This window comes from Solanum tuberosum, unplaced genomic scaffold (assembly GCF_000226075.1).
Source record: "Solanum tuberosum cultivar DM 1-3 516 R44 unplaced genomic scaffold, SolTub_3.0 scf00186, whole genome shotgun sequence".
NCBI lineage: Eukaryota > Viridiplantae > Streptophyta > Magnoliopsida > Solanales > Solanaceae > Solanum > Solanum tuberosum.
The window spans coordinates 1,006,296-1,032,203 of NW_006239112.1; positions in this window are offsets into that span (position 1 = coordinate 1,006,296).

A 25,908-nucleotide genomic window follows, 5' to 3' on the forward strand; every position below is an offset into this window, starting at 1 on the left:
AGTTGTTTTCAACTCTCCAAGGTACGTCTAAACATCAAGGACTCATCCATAAACATGAAATCATTACCCTTGAATTCATAATCCAATTCGAGGAAAGTTTGGATCAAAGTCAAGTGAAGTTAGAGTCAATCTTAGAAGTTAAGAAGTAAGTCCAAGCAAGTCTTTTAAAGTTTTTCAAGAGTTCTTTGTTTAAACGTTTTAACTTCGTTTTAAGGCTCGAGTTTCAAGTCAAGTAAAGAGTATAGAGTTTCAAATCAAGTAAAGAGTATTGAGTTTCAAGTTAAGTCAAAAGTATAAAATTGAGTTCATTTCTCAAAAGCTATTAGGGAACTAAGTATTCCCAAAGAAGTTTATAAATGTTTTTACATTTGAGTAAGAAGGGAACCATATTTTCCAAAAGAGCATTTGGCCTATGATTTGAGCAATTATCTCAAAATAAAGAAAGATGTGTTTAAAACACTTATAAGCCAAAGTATTTTTGGGAGTAGTATTGAGCACCGAATTGGGGACGCGAGTTCATATTAACTCAACTCTCCATAAGAACCATGTAGCCAACATGGGACTTGACGGTTCATTCTTTTTAGATGATCACGTAAGATTAAGCTAGTGGATCCACTAAGTAAAGTAAGGTCCTATATCACGGCAAGGTATAGGATGGTCCTTGGGCAACGTGATGTAAAACGTTATATCATCACTAGGGCTCATAGTGGTAGTTGTCGGTTAAAGAATCTCCCACAAAAGTTATATTACTTTTATATAAGTAAAGTTGAGTTTGTTATTGTTTTATCATTAACGAGCTAATTTGTTTACATTGTTTTACAAGTATATATATATATATATATTGCATGTGTCTTATTCCTTTATATTGAGTTTGGTTATTAATGAGTCGCGTAGAGCCAAGGTAAGAGTTCCTTTGTATTCCTTTCAAACTTAAGTTGTTGTTTAGCTTTCCAGCTCGCATACTCGTACATTCAATGTACTGATGCCAGTTGGCCTACATCTTTTGACGATGCAGACGCAGGTACCCAGTATCAGCATCCAGCACGGCGTTAATCCAATTGAGCATTCCAGAGTCAGTGGTGAGCCTCCTTGTTTTCCGGAGGACTCTGTTATTTTGTGTTCTTAGTTTTGTTTTGTTAGGATGTTGCGGGGTCTGTCCCAACATTCATCTTAGTATTTTAGAGGCTTCATTAGATAGTCAGTCAGTTAGTATTGAGTCTCTCATCTATGTATATATGTAAATATTCTATTCTGAGACACGAGTTGCCTTTTTGGCCAGATTTTATCAGTTACGTTGTTTTATGACCTTTCATTGCATGGAGTTATTCTGTTGAGTTAGGTTTCTGCTGAGTTAAGAAAGCCAGGGGCAAAGGTTCGCTTGGGGCCAGCAATGGTCTTCGAGTGCCAATCCCACCCAGGGTGTAGGCTCGGGGCGTGACAATTGTCTACCCCCAGTCAATCCCATGATACACCAACCAATTTGTTCCCATTAATTCAGCACCACAACCCACACACCACCAGGATACACCTAGACATTCACGCGGCTATTACACAAGTGCAAGACGCGTTCAAATCTTCTTCACAAATCACCTCGTAGTCTATTTAACTCTCTCATCGATTTCTAGTCAGGAGCTTCTTTTCACAAACAGTTTCACACCCGAGCATTTACAATTTGCCTAATTTAAACTAATAGGCGAACACATTGCACATACCAAGTTTCAGACAAACATTTATAGTACACGTAATCACATCCAACAAGTTCAACTTTACATTTGTAGTTAATTTCAGAAACACGAAGAACGCATGAACAGACACAACCAAGTTCTTAATTACTTATTCCACTCCATGGATAACCATTACTAATGATCTATGCATTTATACCACCCCTAGGGCCAAATACCAATTGGAACCTTCTCGGTTCCAATTTACCTTGCTTGTGTTCCGTCAGTCGTGACTATGACGTCCGGTCCATTTTGTTGAGATACCAATTAGAATCGTGAGATACCAATTGGACTCAACTCATACCACAAGCGACACTCACATGAAAGGAGAGAAAAGATGAGATAATTTCCCAGAATGCTTCATAGCTTCCTGAAGATTAGATCTGGACGTCAACACACCAATCTGCAGGCGTCTAGTCCACACTTTTCCCTTGTACTAGCAGACCGATAACCTAGTCTCTGATACCAATTTGTCACGATCCAACCCACCAGGCCGTGCGGGCACCCACTCTAACGCCTAAGTACGAGAACTCTCATATCCCAATAGTTAAAACATCCGGAAAATTAATGGAAAAAATGGAGAATATAAAAACCATAAGGTTTTCATAAATAGAAGTTTTAAACAATTTGGAGTTAAAACTTGTAAAGTAACTAACACCCCCAAGAATCTAGTCTAAACAGGTACAAGAGCTACTAAGAATACAACTGGATATAATAAATTAAAAGACACAGCTCCCACCATGCGGAAGGAAAGATAAAAGCTACTGGAGAATTTCTTTGTCTTCATCTAATGGAACATCACCAAACTGCATCCAGTCTATGTCAAAAGACATAGAAAGAGTAATATCAGGACAAAATAGATGTACTGGTAGGCATCATCGGTCAACCCACCACATAACATAAGAAATCAATTAGTAAGATCATGAAATCAACCACTCGCTTCTCCACCTTTACTCTCTTCATACTATCTCAAGGTTACAGTAGTACCGTTAATATTAACCACTTTTGTTGTTCAGCCTACTTACTAGGTTATTTATCATAGCCTAGCCATTGTAGAGCATAGCAAAGTTCCCCAAATACAATTACAACATTTCGACTAACCGCTCACGTCATACCCTTACTTTCTCTTCATATTACTCAGCCATGGCCACATAGTACATTACGTCAAGCTTTATAACCACTAAACACAAATTCCCTTCTCCAAAGTGAGATCCACCTAAGCACTTACTTCACATACACTACCCCCGCTTTACACCCTTGCAACACACGAACAACCCTTCGTCTTCCCAATTTACTCGACACCAAAGAAAGGTCATATATAAGGCCTCATAAACATATAACCACTCCAGGGAATCACAATATCATTGTTATTTCGAACAAGGTTCATTTTCATAATTCTCAATCATCACAGTTATATTAAAACATTGGTTCTCTCATGGAACCCAAACCCAAATTGTTAGCATACCGGAACGTGGTACACGATCCAATGTTTATGATGGAACGTGGCAACTAATCCCATAATTATGCTGGAACGTGGCAACCGATCCAAGTTAGTTATGCCGGAACATGGCAACCGATCCAATCAACACACCACAATCATAATCACAAGTATATTCTCAAGTTCATACAATTTAGTCATGATTCATGGCACTCATTCTTAGTTCATACTATATACATTAGGTGTGATCAACAAGATTCGTTCACATACATACACGTATTTCAATGAAGCAAGAAACAACCTACCACACCCAACCATAGTATCACAACTATCACCAATGAACTACTCCTCCACGTATATCATGTAAGCATTATTTCAACTATACTTAACCCTAATTCATCATCTAAGGCTTCTTCCTAGGATTTAATCATATTCCGTTCTATGCACGAAGGACTACACATAATTCTACCATCGATTTACATATATTACATTGTGAACACAGATTTATAGCTATTCAATTCATAAAACCTACCCTACATGGGTGCCAAGAAGTTGCACGTAGTTATTGACTTCGATTCTTATCTTCTCGGCTTTATGACGGTGAATTTCGCCTAGAATCCGCAAGGTATCACCATCCACACGCTAGAAATCTCCTTCTCCTTCCTTCCCAAACTTAGAGCAGCTTTCTGAGGGTTTCGAGGGTGTTTTACGACTAACTTAGGTATTTAGGAAGAAGGAGAAAATAGAATTTTGCGTTATTTACATTTTCTCGGATTTTTGTTTCTCCTAAATAACGACGGTTTGGGTCGTTACAAAAATATTGTTGAAATTTAAAAGTTGTCAAAAAATAAAATAAAAAACATTTTTTTTTAAAACAAACTAGTTTTATTCTTCTTCAATTATTTAAAATATAATTATAAAATTTCAAAGAAAGAAAAATGAAAAGGTCACTCAAACAAGAATAACAAAAAAATAATATTGTGAGGGCCTCTTGAAAACAATGTAGCTATTTCAAATTTCTGCATAGTTGCCTCATTTCACATTTATGCACAGTTGTCTTATTTCACACTTATGCCCCATAACTTTGGATTTGCACGAGTAGACACTTAAACTTGTATAAAGTTGAACATGTAGATACAAGAGTCCCATGTGGCATAATATACCTAGGACACAACATAAGACACAAATCGTCATGTAGGATGCCACATAAGACACGTATGTCTATTTGTTTAACTTTATACAAGTTTAAATGTCTACTTGTACACACCCAAATTTGAAGGACATATGTATGAAATGAGGTCAAGTTGAAGGGTATATTGAAAAGAAAAATCTTTCAGAAGAACTTAATTTCTTCTAATTTCGAAGAATCATACAACTCAAAGGTGACATTTTTATCTTTCTAATAAGAAAGAAAGTTCAAAATGTTGCCTAAGGAATCATCATTTTGTTTAGGCATAATACATTAATGTGCTCTTTAACATGACCTTATCTGGAATCTAAACCTTCCAACTTTGGGTGTGCACAAGTAGGTACTTAAACTTGTATAGAGTTGAACAAGTAGATACACATGTCCTACTTGGCGTTATACGTGGAAATTCACGTCCAACGTGGTATCCTACATGTATTATGCCACGTAAAACTCATGTGTCTACTTTTTCAGCTTCTTAAAAATTTAAAAGCTTCTACTTGTGCACACCAAAAGTTGGAGGGTATAGATGCAAACTACAATCAAGTTAAATGGCATATTTATATATTATGCCTTTTATGTATATAGGGATAAGGCACAAGTACCCCTCTAGACTATGATCAAAATCATAGAGACAGACCTTAACTATACTAAGGTCCTATTACCCCTCTGAACTCATTTTTTTTTTGTAATTTTGTACACCTTTTGGCTTATGTGGCACACCCCGTGACTCCACGCAATTGAGGCGCGTGCGAGCTATTTTGATGTCACGTAAGCCAGAAAGGTGTACAAAATTACAAAACAAATAGGCCTTAGTTTAGTTAAGGTGTGCCTCTGGGATTTCGTCATAGTCTAGGGGTACTTGTACCTTATCCCATTTTCTTAATTCTTTTTATTTTGTTTCTATGATCCCCCCCCCCCCTCCCCAAACCACCATCCCAATAATCTTAATTTATATTTTTAATTCAAAATTTTGTGTTCACTCGCTTTTATATATACGAAACCGCATACTTTATCCGACTCAGCAAAATTAATGCCACATAAGTTAAGTCAAATTAGGATAAGAAGAAGGCTCTCCTCAAACATTCCACCTTCTAAAAATAATAAATAAGTATTGACCAAATAAATAGGTTTCTTATTTATTTTCTAGTGTGTGGTAAGTTAAAAAAATATTATTCCAAGAATATTTATATATAATCTAGCAAAATACTAAAGGCGGAAATTGGTGGGGAGTTTATGGTTCAAGGTGGGATAGTCAAGTGATGGAAATTACAATGTTGAGTGAGTGTGGAGAGGACATGAATTTGAAATGTCACTTATGAAACTTATATTCCTTACTTTTATCAGGAAAATCATTTTTAAGGAGTTTGTTTCTCTAGAGAATTTAATTTTAAAAATATTTGACCAACCAAATATGGAAAAATATTCCCCTCCACACCAAATAAACTTACCTTTTAAAAAAATTCTATTGTTTTTCGAAACTTTCATTTTGTTTCATGAAATTTCCTTATATATATATATATATATATTGCCTTCAAATTTTTAAGTATGTCTTGATCTTTTTGTTAATTATTAAAGGGATAAGGCACAAGTATACTCCCCCCCCCCCCCCAAACTCATTTTTTATATAATTTTGTGCACTTTTTGGCTTACGTGGCGTGGAGTCACGGAGTGTGCAACGTAAACCAAAAGGTGTATCAAGTTACAAAAAAATGGGTTTAACGGGTAATAGGACCTTAGCTTAATTAAGATGTGTCTCTAGAATTTTAGTCATAGTCTAGGGGTACTTGTACCTTTTCCTGTTTTTTATATTCACCTTAACTAGTCCATATTTATGCTACATAGTTTTGGGAAAACTCATAGATTACCCCCTGAACTTGTCCCGAAAAGTTAGTTACATGCTTAAACTATCACGATGACCTAGTACACACCTTTACTACTCAAAGTTAATTGACCACCCTGAGACGTGTCACACCACTCTCACATTATGTGGTGTATTACACTTGCTTCCACATTAGGGCTACATCAGTACCATGTCACAAATTTTAATTTTTTTGTTTTTTTTTCTTTATTAATTCACTTTTTTTTGTTAACTATATTTTACTCTCATTAATCCCTGATTACTTATTTTAATTCTCTAATAATTATATATTTTTTATCACTGAATCCCACCTATTTCAATTCTCGTTGCATCGGAAAAATCATATCCTGCCACCTTCACTATTGATTTATTCTTCACCACCTCTATATCACCTTCAATTCTTCTTCTTTGTCCCCCAACACCAAATCTCACCACCACCATTATTAATATCGGTTTTTTCTTCTTCACCATCTTCAATTACCTCTTTTAATGTCACTCGCAGCCCATCACCACCAAACCCATAAAGTTGCTATCACCCCTAAACCCAAAAACTGATGAACAACCAAAATTTCTTTAAACAAAGTAAAAAAAATCAAAAAGATAGAAACAATCAACCGAAACTTTTCTAGATAAAATACAATTATTCATTAACAAATCTTTTAGAATTAACCTAATTGCCAATCAAAAAAAATTGTGCTTTAAGATTATGAATAAAAAATAAAAAAGTGTGATGAAATTAAAGAATGAAGAAGAATAGGACAATTGGCGGGGGGGGGGGGGTGAAGAAGAAGAAGTGTGGCGGGTAAGGGTGGAAAAGAGGATTCTAACTTCTTCTTTTTTTTACTTTAATTTCAAACTGACGCGCCTATTTTTTATTTTTGTTTTATTTATTTGCCACGTCAGTTTTAGGGGTTAAGAAAATTCACTTTTGAGTAGTATAGGTGTTTAATAGGTCACTATGATAGTTGGAGCGTGTAACTGACTTTTTGGAACAAATTCAAGGGAAAATTTATGCCTTTTCCATATATTTTTTCCCATGCCATTTAAACAAATTCATATGGACTATATATATATATATACTAGTTTCACGGCACGTGTGGATCATATACATAATATACGATGTTGTAAAATAGAATTAATATTACTAAATTAAAAAAAAAAAGTTAATAATTATAGTTTAATGAACATAGGACAAGTGCTATTAAATGGTTAATACAAATTGTCATAGAGTGACTTGTATTTTAAGATCAAAATGACAAAATATAATTGAAATATTTCAAAATACATTCAAAGTTTAAATATGGGGAGAAAGTGACATTCCTTTAGTAGTATTATTTTTTACTTCACTAAATTTTGTAAGCAAATCTAACAAACAAAATTGTAAAAAAATATCAATACAAAAAATGTCACCAATAGTCTTTTCCTCTTGAGGTTATGTAAATTATGGACACCATTTAAGTATAATTTTTCTCTTAAATATTCATATTTGAAATATAGTATGTGCATCACACTAAGGATTACCATAAGTATTTCAATGTTTTATCTTTATACGCAATCTATCTTGTACTTGTTGTCTAATGAAAGTATTTATTATCTTAAAGAAGTTGCATCGTGATATAAAACATTAAACTTTTAACATAATAAAAATTAATAGATGAATAAAATTTAAACTATTGTTTATAAAATCTTTAATTTGATTTATGATTATTTTATGATCAATGATTGTTTTCTTATCTATTTTTATATAGCTAGCAAGGATTGTATCTTGTGACATACCATTTTCTCAAATTAAAATGAACATAAACTAACAAGAAATTCATAATTAAAAAATTCCATACTCAATATAAATATTAAAATAAATATATGGAAGGATGCATAGCCAATGAAGAAGGAAGACAAAAATATATGGTCTTGCTATATTCACTGTAGTGTTCCATTTGATTAAAATATGTTGCCACCACCACTTTACTTTCTCCGTTCATCTTTACTTACATATCTATTAAAATAAGTATTATCATGACTATATTATCATATTATAAGTAAAAGTGAAAACAAAATTTTGAAATAGTGGAATTAACATCAAAAGTAATGATTCAATAGACTACATTGATGCCCGTTGATTTAGAAAAATTAGAAAGAAACTCCTTCATTTGATGGTAAAAAATAATTTAAAAAAACAAAGAAGAAATATCTTACCAAATCATGCGACTTTTTTCATATTTGTTTATTATTATTGTCTTTCCCACAACATTTCGTCACTGTTACCTCATGAAAATCGTAAGAAAAAATACGAGTGTAAATTTATGAATGATTTGCTTGAATTTGTTCACCAACTCTTTCTTATGAGGTACCTCAAATTTTGTTGAACTTTGAACTTAATCAACTGTTGCAAATAACCCTGAGAATTTTTAAGAACAAAAAGAGTAAAAACCATTTAAAACATCGTAGTTTAAAAGGGAGAGGAAGCCCGTCTATTTATAGCTAAAAAAATAGTAGTATGAATATGTCATGATCCAGACCGTCGTGATTGGCACTCACACTAACCCTCCGGTGGGAGAACCACTACTACAACCCAAACCAAGCAACTAAACCAAAACTAAAGCATTTAAGTACACGAAAGTAGGAAAATACCAAGGAAAGAAATAGAGTTCCCATAAACTCTAACAAAAGTCTAACAATAATAAACTAACATTGCAGAAGTAATGCCTAGAACCTGAAAGTCAATGTACCAAAACATCTAACAATGAACCATGTCTAAACAAGAAGGGATACAACCCCAACTAATGAACTAATAACTAATAGAACTATCTAAGTAAAACATGTGGACATAAACAAAAGGAGAACTCATGGCAGCCCGGAAGAATTGGCTCACCCTTGAATTCTAACGATGATCACTGATCTTCTAAGCAAGGTTTGTCAATAGCCGCCGGAAAATGCCCTGTACTCGACAAAAATAAGAGCAACTGCAGTATCAGTAGACAACCACAGTGTACCGGTAGGATCACGCGGCTATCCACTAAGTGTAACATAAGCAAGTCAATACAACATTATAAACACATGCACATATCGTACATACACAATATCATCAACATACACAAACAATGAACAACTTCACATTTTCTCAAGATACACAATTATGACAAGTCATTAGTCCTCTAATGGAACCCAAACCCAAATAATTAGCATACCGGAATGTGGTACCCGATCCAATGATTATGCCGAAACGTGACAACCGATCCCATAATTATGTCGGAACGTGGCAACCGATCCCATAATTATGCTGGAACATGGAAACCGATCCGAGTTAGTTATGCCGGAATATGGAAACCAATTCATTCAACACACCACAATCACAAACACAAGTATATCCGCAAGATCATACATTTAAGTTATGATTTCATGGTAACCATCATTCATCTATCTCATTTACAAAAAATGTGATCAATAAAGCAACATTCATATACATACATGTATCCTAATGAATCAAGAACAAACATACATCACACAATCATAGAATCACAACCATCACCTACCTAGAAACAAGCTTGTAACCCTAAGAAACTTCATCCTTCCCTTTCCGAATTCGTTTCGCTTGTTCTTGGTCTACAAACAATCATAATAACATGGGAATCAATAAACAATCACTAATTACCCGGATTAATAACAATTCTAACAACCCTAGATCATACCCATGATCCAGTGTATTTAAATTGGGTTGTTTCCACCATAGAATCTTGATCAAAACCCTCCCCCATCGATAATTACCCATTCTATTACGTTCTACAGATCGAAAAATGGGTTGGGGGAGTGAAAAACTTACCATTAGCCTCAAGAATGGTGGAGAACTGTTAAAAGTTGCCTGGGGTTCGTTCCTTCGCTCTAAAAATAAAAAAATGTAGAACGAGGTTGTTTAGGGGTTTATTTACGACCTTAAGTCGCGTCGAACCCATCACAATGGCCCTTATCCCGCTTCAGCGACCCCGCCAAAGCGGCCAAAACCCCCGCCAAGGCGGCTTGCATTTCACAACACACCTCTAACCAACGACGTTCAAAAAATACCCTTCACGCTAAGATCAATTTCGGGACTTCTAATCGCCCAAATTCAATTCTGTAAAGTCGACGGATTCCTTAACGAGTTATCTAACTACTTATGTAACCAAAATCAAAATTAACTCATCCGATTGCTACCAAATTTCCCTACACCTTATAGACTCCAGTTTTGTTCAAATCTGGACTAGGTTAGGAAATTCCAAGTATTATGAAAAAGTTTTCCGGTTCCAAATTTTTCCCCGTTGGCATTTCTATAACGATGGAACCTGGTCTATACAATAGATACCAATTTACACATCACTCGTCCCCGAGTTACAAACTATGGAAAAATAGTCTAAGAAAGGAATGAAGTAGTACCTGAAGCAATGAACAATTGGGGATACTTGTCTCGCATGTCCCTCTCGGTCTCCCAAGTAGCTTCCTCAATTGGATGATGCTTCCATTGAACCCTCACAGACTTAATCTCCTTGGTCCTCAACTTACGCACATCATGATCAAGAATTGCAATTGGTTCCTCGTCATATTGGAGGTCCTTGTCTAACACAATTGAGTCCCACTTAATGATATAATCCCCGTCACCATGATGCCTCTTCAACATAGACACATGAAATATTAGATTAACACCCGATAGATTAAGAGGTAAAGCCAATCTATACGCTATCGGTCCTACACATTCAAGAACCTCAAAGGGAAAAATGTATCGCGGACTTAGTTTGCCCTTCTTGCCAAATATCATCACCCCTTTTATAGGTGATACCTTAAGAAGAACATTCTCACAGGTTTGAAACTCCATGTCTCTCACCTTATGATCTACATACTTCTTCTGTCTACTCTGGGCTTCTAGAAGCTTAGCTTGAATACTCAAAAGCCAATTGGAAAAGAATTGGACTAGACAAAGTTTTGAGTAGTAACTTGAAATTTCCTAGTCTAGTTCAGATTTGAAAGAAATCAAAGTCAGGAAAGTCTATGGAAATTTTGTAATAAATGATAAGTGTGATAATGAAATTTATTGCGTGAGTGGATAGCTAAGACGTTAAGGAACCCGTAAAACTTTACGGAATTGAATTTGGGCGAGTAGAACTCCCGAAATTGATCTTAGCGTGAACGGATGTTTTCTAAGTGTTGTGGGATAAAGGTGTGTTTTGAAATGGGGGTTTGGAGCTCTTAATTCGACATTATATTTCCCTGCAAGCCACTGTGGTGGGCTGGGGCCCGCCATAACAGGACAGTCGCGATTTAATTTGGTAATAAACCCCAAAACTGTTGTATTCTGCAAGTTTGACCTTTGAGAGCTAGGAGACGATCCCAGGTACTTTCTTGACAGTTTTCCACCATTTTTGAGGCAAAAGGTAAGCTTTTGACTCCCCGAATCCATTTTTCGATCCGTAGAATGTAAATTCGGGTGTGATTATCGATGGGGGAGGGTTTTGATCTAGAAATTATGGTGGAAAAAACCCTAATATGGGTATTAGGATCTTGGGTTTGGTACAGGGTTATTGGGTTTGTTATAATCCGAATAATTAGACCTTTGATTGTTGATCCTTGTGTATATTAATTGTTTGTACACCTAGAACAAACAGAAAGAATCCAGAAAGGGAAGATTCAAGTGTCTTAGGGGATTCAAGCTTGGATTCGAGGTAGGTGATGGTCGTGATTTCATGTTTGTGTGATATATGTTTGTAATTGCTTCATTGTACTGCATGTATGTATGTAAATGGTGCATTATTGATCACATTAATCGTATATGAGTATGAATGAAGAATTGTATACCACGAATCAACTCTTGATTGTATGATTATGAGAATGTACATTGTGATTATGATTGTGGTTGTAACACTCCAGAAAATAGTAGGCTAAACTAGAGCTAAACGTAAGGGTTAAAAATCATAAAATGACTACCCGTGGATTAGTTGACCATCTAGAGTTGAAATGAGGGCTACAAGAGTCAAGGCCAAAGGGGTCGTGCCAAGGAAAAGGGGTAAGGCCAAGGCCGCCCCAAAGTTGGAGCACATTACCTAACTTCACGGCCATCACCACGGAAAGTGGTCTTGACCACGGCTCATGGGAGGCCTCGTGGACTTGTCTTGGCCAAAGAGGAGTATCCACGAAGTGGCCTAGCTACTGCCTCAAGGTCCACGAGAGGGACCACAGCCAGTGGTCTTGACCCCCGGCTCGTGGAGCCCCTCATGAAGATGCCTTGGAAAAGTGAGCTTAAGGCCCCAAGTAGCATAACTACTACCTAAAGGACCACGGCTCGTGGAGCACCTCGTGGGAATGCCTTGGGTAAGTGAGCTTAAGGCACCAAGTGCCTAGCTACTGCCCCAACGTAATGAGTGGGAACGTGGCTCGTGGTCATGACCACGGCTCGTGAGGCCCCTCGTTGTGCCTGGGCGTGGTCACTTAATGAAGGGTAAATAAGTCTTTTTCTATTTTAGTCCAATTAAAGTGAGGTCATTTTGGGTAAGTTTGGGGTCACTATATAAATTTTTTTTTAAGTTAAAATTCCCAAAACTAACTCATTTTTCACAAACACCCAAATCAAAGCAAAAGTTCATCTTCCTCACAATATTCCTCTCTCTAAAACTTAGAGAAGAAGAAGAGTAGAATTGGAGCTAGGGTTTGGAGGATTCAAGGCTTCTTCCTCATATTCTTTGAAGATTCTTTGTCAAGGTATGGGTAGCTTTCACCCATAGAATCCCTTCAAAACTTGATTTCAAAGCTCTCAATTTGCCCAAAAGCTTGGGTTTCAATCTAAGTAATGGGTTCTCTTTCCAAACGTTTTCAATGGTTGATTTATGATGGATTATGATTGGATAGATGATTTATTGTTTATTTATGATGAAATACCCTCAAGAACCCATGAATACCCCATATTACTAAATTGTGATTTCATGTTGTGGGTTAATTGATTATAGAAGCATGTTAATTGATTACGTCTTTATTTATTGAGTTTATTGAATCATGATATTCTCCATATCTGATGTAGTAATTTGAGATGGTTGGGTTGAATGTTATTCTTGGTCCTTGAAGGGAAAATTATGAGGGTTTGTACATGTTTATGATAATTGTGTATGAGCTTATGATTCACTTAGAGAGTGAAGATTCTATGATTATGGTGTAATTGTGGTATTGTTGAAAGATCATTCTCCCCATACCCTTAAACATGACTATGCATGAAATGTCTATGACTATGATAATGTTGTTGTGTTGATTGAAAGGCTATTCTCATGAACACACTATGAACATGATGTGGAAGGTTTACTCACATATTAATGATTCTAAAGGTTGAAAGGCTATTCTCATCTATTGAATCTATGAGCTATCATGATATAATGATTCTTTCATGAACATGAACCTAAGTTAAGACTTAACATGAATATTAAAAGGAATTATGCTTAGCATCAAGTGGATATTGATTTCACGTATTAGGACACTTCATCCAATACTAAGTACAACAATCGTAAAGTAGTAATATAACTCAACTAGTGAGTTGGGGTCGAGTCCCAACGGAGTGGCTTGTAATTGAGAATCAATAGGCAAGTAAGAATATGCTCAAGTCAATCATAGCTAAAAACATTTATGAATAAAAGCATGGTTCAAATTAGGTGCGACACAAGTGTCAAATATCAGGGGGATTTGTTTCAACTATTAGCTACACCATCAAATAATACGAAAATAACAAGTATATAGACGGGTTCTTGGGATTTGATCGGATTATGGGCTAAGGTAGACAATCAGGTAATTGCAATTAATAGTGAATAGCTGTAAATCAGTGAATAAGCTAAACTTTAATGGGGGAAATCTTTCTCTCAAACAATTTACCCCAAATCAAATTGGTTTCTCTCAAACACCAATAAGCAGCAATTAAGAGCAACCTTTGTTTTAGTGAATTCACTCTCTCGAGATGAATGTGTGGAAAAGGGTTTGGTCACTCTATCGAGTTGAACCCATGACAACCCAATACCCATAGACCACTGATTCAACAACTTTAGTTTTAAAACCTCTCTGTTGAGCAAGCCAAAAACACGAAGTTAGGATTGTATTTGCAATTACAGCCCATTAATTTTAACAACAATTACTGAACAAAATCACTTTTAAACAAAATTTACACTATCAATTAACACTACCCAGCAGCTAAATCAACCCATAATCACATAATCACACCCCAAGAATTGGGGTTTTCGCTAGATATCATAAAAAGGTAAAAATCGTTACCAAATTGTGTGTCCATCAACTAGGTAGGATTGATATAGTCTTTACAAATGTCTAAGATGAAGAGTCTTCAACACCCACTTCCAATTTCTTAGAAATGGAAATTTTCAAATCTTCGAAGCGAAGGAGAAAATGTCTCTAAAACTGAGTTCTAAGCTCTCTAACTTGAAACTGAATAAAAATGAAAACTATTGAATTTTAGATACTAAACTATAGATTGAAAAATGTATTTATAGTCGCCCAAAAATCTTCTGTGAAGGACCATTTGGTGCAATAAGTCGGGATCGCCGAGCCGCCCTATGGTCAATTCTATCACCTTTTTGCTTTAGCCTTCAGCAACTTCAAGCTCTGTAAATTTGGGCGATATGGCACTGCATTGCGAAACCGTTCACCGACTCGCCGATCGCTCCTTTCTATCACCTACTCGATTTTATCCTTTAGGGCTTGGCACACTGGAACATTAGGCGAGACATTAGCCATTCGGCGATTCGCCTAGTGGATTAGGCGATCCTCAGGCCTTCTTTTCTTCGTCCTTTCAACTGCCTTGTTCGTTTTTGCTCATTAGTGTCCATGCTTTGTTCCTCGATCCAAATACTTAAAATTTAAGGATTTACATCAGTTATTGGCACAAAATATGCATTGGACGACACTAAATCTATTAAAAAGAAGCCCTAAATGAGTCCAAATTGTGGAGTCATCCACACCTCCAACATAAACTTTTGCTTGTTCTAAAGTTCAAAAGTTCAAAAAGGATGTCTTAAACAGTGCTACACAAGACTCAATCATGAATGCACACAAAAAGACTCAACTTACTCATGCAAGGATCAATTGTTCACTCAAATATTCAAGTTGTGACTCACCATTATCAAAGAATCTCAAGCTCACAATACTTGCTTCAAATGCAAGTTCAAGCTCAACAAAGGTACTCAAATTCCCTCACACAAAGAATGATTCCATATTCGCACACAACGGTTCACAATTTAAAGCTCCGGAATCAAATGCAACGCTCACACTCACAAAGATGAACACAATGCATGATTTCACCCAAAGGTTTACCCGTATTTTCCAATCAACACTTGCTTCAGCTCACTCAAGATCAAAAGGTCTTTTAAAGGCTTGTAATGGGGTGAGTGTAAATGTATGGTCATTTAGGCTTAGTGACTTCTATCCTCATGAAATGTGGTGTGCACAACACTTCATTTCCTTTTATTTATGATTCTCATTCAATCTTAAAAGTCACCAATTCTTCACTTTCCATGGATTGCTTGGACACCCCATTTTTTGTGCACTTTTTCATTATTTTCTTTTTCATTCTTTTCTTCTTTTTCTCTTTTTTTTTATATGGAGGGGTTCCATTTTTTCCTCAAAACCATGGGTCAAAGGGGACTTTCTTTCACTTCTTGATTTACCTTTTCTTTTCACCACACCCCCAACTTAGGCTTTTGGCCTAAATTGGCTATTCACGCAAACCACAAATCATGAGGATTGTGGGTAATGGGTCAACAAAAGTCACATTTTTATCAAGTTTCTTCCAAGACAAGGCTAAGGCTCAAAGGGTATTCAAACGGGGTTCACACACTCATAAGGTAGGCCACAAAAGAGATATAATGTCAAAGTTTTTCACACTCTTCAAAGTTGCTTAAGATCATATCAAGAGATTGCATGAATTAGTCAACCGGACCGACGGGGCAAATTCAAGGTGTCATCACACATGGTTCACGGTAAGCTCATCACACAGGGCATTGACACTAATGTCAAACAAGACTCCACACTTTGGCTAGTGTGCAAGTCTCATCACAATAGACTCAATTCGATACTTGGCTAGTCACCACAAGATGCAAAGAGTTCACATATTTTCTATGCAACTTCATTTTGCCTCATCGTAGCCGCACATTCATTTTTGTTCGATTATGAGTACTATTCAAGTCATCGGTATTTATCAAGACTGATACTCAAATTTGAAAGAGAACAACCACATTCAAACACAAACAAGAGGTGGCACAATTTTTTCAAAAGGGTCCAAAAATCATTTAAAAATAAAAACATGGAGCCCCAAGCTCAATCATCCGCAAAAATAGTGTAACACACAATTATAGCTCCAACCCAAATACATACACAAAATGAGAGTCACAAAAGGTGGGCCTCACCCCACCACAAACAAAAATCATTTGTCCTCAAATGCAATAAAAAATATCCAAAAGTCAAAATAATGTAAGACAGAGTGGGAGGTAAAGAAAGGATTCTGTCTACTCAATCACTCCATATGTCTGGTCATCAGTGCCCAGAGTAGTGCTCTGGTCTCGGGCCTCAGTACCCGGAGTCACCTCAGAAGAACCACCTCCACCGGATCCACCCATGGATGCCTCTGTTAGCGATGTCTGGATCACCGACTACACAATGGTCTTCTCAAGATCCGGCAAGTCTCCATATATGCTCTTCGCCCTGATCTTAATCTGCTCCTCATCGGTTTCGGTATCCGACTCATAAGTTGCTGCCTCATCTCTATGCACATCTCTGGTGGTAGCCGGAGGAATCTCAGGAGCGTCCAAATCATCGGCAGCCTCCAGTAATTAAGTGAAGTCTGTGGACTTTAGATAGTCTACATCCTTCCTTTGATTAGCTACTTTGTCTTTCAAAGTCATCACTATGGAGGTCTCTCCCTGCCTACTCTGACAAGCCTCAACTCTCGTGGTAAGAGTGTCAATAGAAATCTTGAGGGGGTTTAGTGCAGCAATAATGGAACTCTCGATCATCCATGGGATGTCTCTCATAAGTCTGGTAGCCCTCACGTCAGTTAAATAGGCCAGGTGTTCTATCTTCAGGAGCATAGCCTGAGTAATCTTGGTGGGCTGGGATGAGGTTGATGCACTTAGGGCCTGTGAAGAGGAATGAGCGGTAGAAGTATCTGAAGGTTCGGATGTCGGAGTAGGCAAAGATGCCTCTGCAGGTATAGAATCGAAGTCCACCTTCGGGGATATATCCACCGGAGTTTCCCTTCTCTTGTCAACCTCCTCTCGAGTGTACTCGGCCTCAATGTGCCGAATGTTAGTGGAGGAAGACAGGGTAACCTCAAAATCTCTCACATCATCCCGGGGTACTCCAGCACGTCGACATAGCTCCGTGATCAGGACCGGGAATGGCAATGAGATCTGACTGTATTTGGCCCTCATGGACATCTCTTGCTCAATGATAAGGCCTAGGACAATACATCTTTTGGATATGATAGACCACAGGCATGCCGCCTTAGGATGGCGGAGGATAGACTCATTTTTGGATGGCATAACGGTGCTGCTGAAAAATCTAAACCAGAACCGTCCAGCAATACTCAGGTCTCTCTTCTTAATGGGAACTCCTCCCTCGATTCACCTCGTGGTGGAATCGAAAATCAGAGGTGCCAGCCAGTCCTTTAACTCATCTAGTGACTGAGCGATAGGCCATCTCTCATAGGGACTTGAAGAATGCAGAGCTCTGTCCAAAACATTAATAAAGTACTGACTGCTACACCCAACTTCCTTTCCTTAGACAATGACCGACTTCACTGGTCTGAACTCTCTCACCTTCTTCTTGCTCTTTGGAACCAGGTTACCATACACTGTATAGAACTCTCGGACCCATGAAGGAATATAGGGGCCTATTGAACAACTCAAATATGTGGAAATGGATGGTGTCCCTCACATCTGAGTACTTGCCCTTCAGTCCTTCTGTCGATAGCAACTTCTCCTCGAGGATGGTTCGAAAACCATCACCTTTCAATTTGTTCAGAAGCCTTGGAGGAGGGATGACCTGTGGCATAGGAGCCACATGAGGTGCCATAGCTGGAACTGAATCTACTGGTGTAGGAGCTGGAGGGACTCTGGCTAAGTTAGGGTGAAATCTAGCTCGAATCTCATTCCGCCGGGACTGCAGGGGCTGGTCGTCCTCAGGCTCAGATAAAGCAGCCCAGGAGTCAACAGTTGGTCTCTCAGATGTAGGCCTTTTACTCCTATTCTGACCTCCAGTTGGAGGCTCTTGCCTTCCTTTTTTTGGAGGATTTTATCCCCCTTCATTTATTGTGATACCCCGTACTTTTTTCCTGGGTGGCATGTCGATGTTGGTCCTGATCATGTCTGCAAAACATCGGGAAAAAGTTAGAAATATTTTAATAAATAGCACAACAAAAATAAATGCAGATAGAGTCGCCTAACAGGTCGGTAAGTCACTAAATCACTTTGGCGAGCTAGATCGGGCTCGCCTAAAGGATTGGCTCAACATTCACAGAAAAATTAGACAAGTCGGCGATGGAAAGGCCTTTCGGCGAGCAAGGATTAGCCCACCGAAAGTTAGAGTGCAATTTAAGCTACAGGGGTGCAAACAAAGGGTGATCAAGAAGACTTTTGGTGAGTCACCGAGTGTCATCGGTGACCTCAAGCTTCTCTTCAAAAGTTGCAGAGTCAAACAACAAGTATAACATGAAATTAAAGGCGAGATGGTGAACTTTGGTGAACCGCCGAGTGGTTCGGCGAGCTCGACCCAACTCCCCAATCGACCCAACGTGTGTACTTTCAACACAACTTCTCGAATTCAACCCTGCAATGCCTAAAAACAAATTCAAACCATGCACTTATTAAATTAAACAATGTCCCATAACACCCATTACCCCAGGATACTTAGACTTCTCCCGGTTTTGCCAAATTTGGCCATTTGACAACTTTTACCCTTAAGAATGACGTCACCCGCTCTATCATTGAGAAAAATAAGTCATTTGGCACATCTACGGGTTACTTAGACTTCACTCGACTAGAATCAACAACGTGCAAGCACAACCCCACAAACTTTAGCCAATTTTAAGGCTCAAAACTACAGGATTTCAACAATATAAACATTATGGGAAATATTATCAAATTAAAACAAGAATTCAAAAAAATTAACACTAACAGAGAGGCCCGGCACACGAAAACAAGATAAGATCATTGCAAATGAGTCCAAAATTCTAAGTGCGGGTGTGAGTTTGTGAAGTTTGAAAGTAAGGGAAAGTGAAAGAGTTGGAAGTTTAACATTTGGCCTTTTAAAAACCCGTCCAGTTCTCACCCATTAGGCAACATTATTACTCGTTCTCACTGACCCACTTGGCAACACGCCGAGTGGTCACTTACCTCACCGAGTTTTACACGACTCTCAGTTGATGTGGGGTTCCATACGGTAGTTTAAATCACGATCGCTGAACTGGTCAGTGACTCGCCAATAATTTCCTGGGCTCGCCGAGTTTTACAGAATACAATGTAAAATTTTCTTGAGTCCAACGGCGGTCTTGGTCGGGGTCGCCGACCTCTTTGGCGATTCACCGACGGGACCTTTAGCTCTCTAACATGCACTTTTCAAACACTTTCCACACTTCGACCTGCACATTTAACACACCATTAATTCTTAAAGAAAAAAGAAAGCGATAAACACTTTGGTTGCCTCCCAAGAAGTGCCTTAGTTAACGTCGTGGTACGACACAACTCCCCACTTAAGTTCCATTAGTGAGGTTTGCCTCATTTTCATAAGGCCACTCCTCTTTTGGCTCTGGGTAGAGAGAAGACAACACCTGGTCCATACTGGTAGCTGAATGATCATAGAATGAGAGATCGTCATCTGGTTCAGCATCAAGACATTCTCTTATCTCCTCCAACACTATGTCGTGTTCTTCGACTCTGTGTAGAATGAGTAAGAGGACCTCTTCAATTTGTCCGCCCTCCTGTTCCTTCAACTTTCGACGCTCGTGAGGGGGGATGTACCTGTCCTTCTTTTTGGACAACACCTCCAAGTCCTTCACTTTTTGGGCCAAGGTATCCTGCTGACCCAGCAATGTGACCAAGTCTTGGTCCTTTTCTTTCTCCATCTTCTCCTTGTTGGTTTTAACCACACAATCAAGGAGCTTGGATGAGTCTCATAGGAAAGTCACATCAAGTAGCCCGAAGAGAGTTGGTCAGCCATTATTCTATTTTCGGGGCTAAGACCCCGGTAAAAACATTCCAGAAGTAGTTTATCTGGAATCCTATGAGTTGGGCATTTCTGCAATAGGATTTTAAACCTTTGCCACAACTCATACATGGACTCACCCTCTAATTGTTTTAAATTTAGGATGTTATCCCTAAAAATCATCAATTTCGAAGAAGGGTGATCCAATAGGTTACTGTTGCTACCAAAAATGCTCCAAGTCTCTGCTCGAAACTACAACACACAAGCCAAAACTGTAAATTAAGTAAGTATCACTATAACTAACAAGAACAAAATTCAACTTAACTAAAAAATCTCAAGTAGCACCACTTTCCCGGCAGCGGCGCCATTTTGATTTCACGTATCAGGACACTTCATCAAATACTAAGTGCCAACGATTGTAAAGTAGTAATATAACCCAACTAGTGAGTTGGGGTCGAGTCCTAAGGGAATGGTTTGTAATTGAGAATTAATAGGCAAGTAAGAATATGCTCTTGTAAATCATAGCTAAAAACTTTCACAAATAAAAGCATGGTTTAAAAAAAGGGCGACAAAAGTGTCAAATATCAGGGGGATTTGTTTCAACTATCATCTACAACAACAAATAATACGAAAATAACAAGTATAGAGATGGATTCTTGGGATGTGATCGGATTATGGGCTAAGGTTGACAATCGGTTAATTGGAATTAATAGTGAATAACTGTAAATCAGTGAATAAGCTAGAATTTAATAGGGGTAAACTTTCTCTCAAACAATTTACCTAGAATCAAATTGATTTCTCTTGAACATCAATAAGCAGTAATTAAGAACAACCTTTGCTTTAGTCCATTTGCTCTCTCTCGAGCTGAATGTGTGGAAAAGGGTTTAGGGTTCACTCTCTCGAGCTGAACCAATGACAACCTATTACCCACAGACCATCGATTCAACAACTTTGGTTTTAAAACCTCTGTCTCGAGCAAGACAAAAACATGAAGTTAGGATTTTATTTGCAACCACAACCCACTAATTTCAACCACAATTACTGAACGAAATCACTTTTAAACAGTATTTACACTATCAATTACCAATACCGAGCAACTAAATCAACCCATAATCACATAATCACACCCCAAGAATTGGGGTTTTAGCTAGACATCATAAAAAGGAAAAATTCCTTACCAAGTTGTGTTTCCATCTACTGGGTAGGATTGATATAGTCTTTACAAAGGTCTAAGATGAAGAATCTTTAACACCCACATCCAATTTCTTAGAAATGGAAATCTTCAAATCTTCAAAGCTAAGGAGAAAATGTCTCTAAAACCTAGTTCTAAGCTCTATAACTTGAAAACTGAATTAAAATAAAAACTATTGAATGTTAGATACTAAACTAAAGATTTGAAAACGTATTTATAGTCGCCCAAAAATGTGTTGTAAAGGACCATTCGGCGCAATAAGTCGGGATCGCCGATGCATTCGGCCATCCATCATTTGGTCAATTCCATCACCTTTTTGCTTTGGCCTTCAGAAACTTCAAGCTCTGTAACTTTGGGCATTATGGCACTGCATCGCGGAACCGTTCGGCGACTCGCCGACTGCTCCTTTCTATCGCCTACTTGACTTTCTCCTTCAGGGTTTGGAACACTGGAACATTAGGCGAGACATCAGCCATTCGGCGATTCGCCCAATGTATTAGGTGATCCTCAGGCCTTCGTTTCTTCGTCCTTTCAGTTGCCTTCTTTTTTTTTCCTCATTAGTGTCCATGCTTTCTTCCTCAATCCAAATACCTGAAATTTAAAGATTTACATCTGTTATTGGCATAAAATATGAATTTGAGGATACTAAATCTATTAAAAATATGCCCTAAATGAGTCCAAATCGTGGACTCCTCAGATATGAATATGAGATGGAAGCTTTTACGCCAGTTATTATGGATTCCCAATGGGTTCCTTTTATGCCAGTCAGTCTGGGTTCCCAAAACAATTATCTCATGAGATGGAAACCTTTTACCTCAGTTAGTGCGGGTTTCTAGTAGCAATCTTCTTATCCCGTAACTATGTACCCATAGAGGTGTTTAGCTAGTGGATCCACCAAAGCTAACAAAATAGTTTTACCTTAGGCAAGTAGGACACCTCTTTTTGGTCTGGGGTAGTACATCGGATTCCATGTAGCTCACATGGTCTATGTCGGTTAAAGCTATTTCCCTACATGACAAGATTATGAACACTGATATGAACATGAACGTGAACTATACTTATTAGTTCTCAAGTAGCTCTACTTAGTGTGAGTAGGGGTATGGGACTTCACTTATGCATTACACAAGTAGACTTTGGAAGGCGTTATGGTGTGGTTTTTTTATGCTATGAAGATAAATGAATTTATGCATGTATGATATGGATTGTTGCTAAAAGTGTCTTTACTTGCTACAAGTTATGAAAATGAATGTTTTCCTTGTCTATGAGTATTGGATATGGATGAGTTCAAGGTATGATATGCATGACTATGGTGACCTAAAAGTGGTACTTTTTATTAAATAAGATTATGGGATCTTGTCTATGGTTGCACAAGTATAGCTTATGGCTGCTTATGAAATGGGTTGACTTATATATTTACACTAATGTGCATTATGACTCTTTAAGTATATAAAATTCTTGGTTTTAACTAAATATTCCCTTTCTGCATGATTTAAGGATTTTGATGCATGACTTCCATACTTGATTGAAGAAGAATGTCGTTTGGTAATGCTCGATGATAATATGGATATCTCACGTTTGATGGGGTTATGCTCAACAAGTTGAGGAGTCAAGACTTAGGAAGAAGAATAGGGAGGTTAAGATATCAAGTATCGATGATGGGAATTCTTACAAAGGTAAGTTTGAGGGTCAAGGTCGACCAAGGTTCAAGAGAAGGTTCTCCAACCAAGGCTCTTCTAGTGCTCCAAGGTTCAACAAAGATAGCGTGTCTAACCCTAAGTCTCAAGGAGGCAATAGTGGTGGATCTTCTCTGGTGAGGCCTACTTGTGCCAAGTGCGGCAAGAAACATGAGGGTAAGTGCCTAGTTGGCACGGATGGTTGCTATAGTTTTGGGAAGAGCGGTCATATGATGAGAGATTGTCCTATGCTGAAGAATCAAGGAATAAAGGGCAAGCAAGTCCATCCTAGCGGTTCAAATTCTGATTCTCCTAAGAAAAACCGCTTCTGTGCTCTTCAATCCTGAGGTGACCAAGAGACCTCCCCAGATGTGGTGGACAGTATGTTACAAGTATTTTCTATTGATGTATACGCATTGTTAGATTGCGGTGCAACCTTTTCTTTTGTGACACCTTTTGTAGCCATCTGAAGTGTTAGTAGAGCCTTTTTCAGGTTCTAGCCTGGTTGGTGACTCGGTGGTGGCAAAAAGAGTCCATAGGATTTGTCCTATTTCTTTGTCCCATAAAGTTACCTTTGTAGTATGGTAGATTTAGACTTGTTAGATTTTTATGTGATTTTGGGTATTGATTGGTTGCATGCATGTTCTGCCTCTATTGATTGTAGGACTCGGGTAGTTAAGTTGCAATTTCCAAATGAGTCTATTTTAGAGTGGAAGGGGCAAAATTCTATCCCTAGAGGTCAATTTGTCTCTTGTCTCAAAGCTAGGAAAATGATCTCCAAAGGGTGTATCTACCATCTTGTGAGAGTTATGGATGTTGAATCAAAAACCCCTCCTCTAGAATCAGTTTTGGTAGTAAATAAGTTCCTGGATATTTTTCCCAATGATTTACCCGGTTTTTTTCTCCCAAGCGGGACATAGACTTTGGTATTGATCTTGTAACACCCCGTACCTGAAAACAGACCAAAATACAGATTACCAGAAGTTGCAGGTGCAACCCACGGTTACCACCCACGGACCGTAAGGTGACCCATGGCCTGTGCTGGTGGTTCGTCTTTTGCATCTGCATCCTTTCCCAGAAACCCCCAATAAGTTTGTCTAAAAGTTAGTCTACGGCAGGACCTACGGACTGTAGGTCAGACCACGGTCCGTGATCCAGGATCGTAAGTCAGACCCTGTGCTTTCAGGTCCTAGCCACGATCGACGGTTGACCAGTACGGACCATAAGTCAATTGACGGTCCGTCGGTCCCGTCCGTTAGTGACCCCAACAACTTTTAAATCAGGGGTCTTTTGTTTTTTTCCTTATGCGTTGGACCCCTAAACTATGTCGTTTAAACCCTAAACTACGTAGTTTTTGCCTAGAAACATAACTAGTACTTACCTAATTCAAATCATTTATCAAAACATAGAGAAATTAGAGAGTAAGAGAAGAAAGAGGTCAAGAACCCTAGTTCAAGAACGCAGCAAGGTTCCATTAGTTCCAGCCCCGAAAACGAATGATCTCTCCATGGAATTTGTCACCAGGTATGTGGGGATTTCACTAGTGGGTTCCTTTCACCCATTAGGTCTCCAGATTTCAGTCAGAATCTTGATTCCCTTAACGTTATCTGGAAGGGTTTCTTGAATGATAGAATTGTTGGGTTTTAGCTGTTAGAATGATCCCAAATCATATCATCATCTTGTAGTACTGTTCTGCCCATGTTCATGCATAAGCTTAGAACCCTAGCTATGTAGTTCTTTTAGTTCATGAATTACACATGCTAAGCCAGTTAATTCAGTTAGATCTGTAAACATGCCTCAGTAGCGAATAGATTATTATCAGTATATTAATGTTTTATTCTCATTTTGCATGACATTATTTAAGCTATCTAGTGTTATAGCATTTCAGTCATAAAGTGTTAACTACCTAATCAATTGGGAGAAGCTTAATACCGAGTAGACTACGACCAGTCACCACCAAGTCCCAAAACTACGTGCCTCGTAGGATAAGTCACCTCTGTTGGGTATTACATTTTAGTGATCAAGCCAGCATGCCTCTATACATCTAGCATGGTATATTGGGTCCTCTCGATGGGGTGTATACATCGGACTCCACATTTAGCTCATGTGGTTTTATGTCGGTTATTAGTAGCTCTCTCACAGTTTAGTCAGATTCTATTACATTGACCATGTTATTAGTATAGTTCAATATGCAGTCTTAGCATGTTATAAACTTGGTCATTGCATTCAGTTTATACGTGTTCAGTATTTCCAGTATCCTTATCATGTTCAGATTATATCATTGCTTATTTGTTTGTTCAGCTATGTTATTATTCAACTTTATTCTATTCTGCTCAGTACCTTCAGGTACTGATGCATACTTTGTGCTACATCTTCTCGTGATGTAGGTTCTCGTCCCCAGCAGTCAGATCACGCATAGACCAGTTCGTGATCTTCAGTTCAGTAGCATCAGTGGTGAGTCCTCATTCTTCGAGGACTAGTGACATGATTATCCTTCTTTCTTTTAGTTTTAGTTTCAGTTTTGATAGATCTAGTTGGGGCATGTCCCAACATTTCTAGTCAGTAGAGGCTTTATTTCAGACATAGTTAGTTTCATCTTTAGTCTTAGAATTTGACTCTTTATTTGTATTCAAAC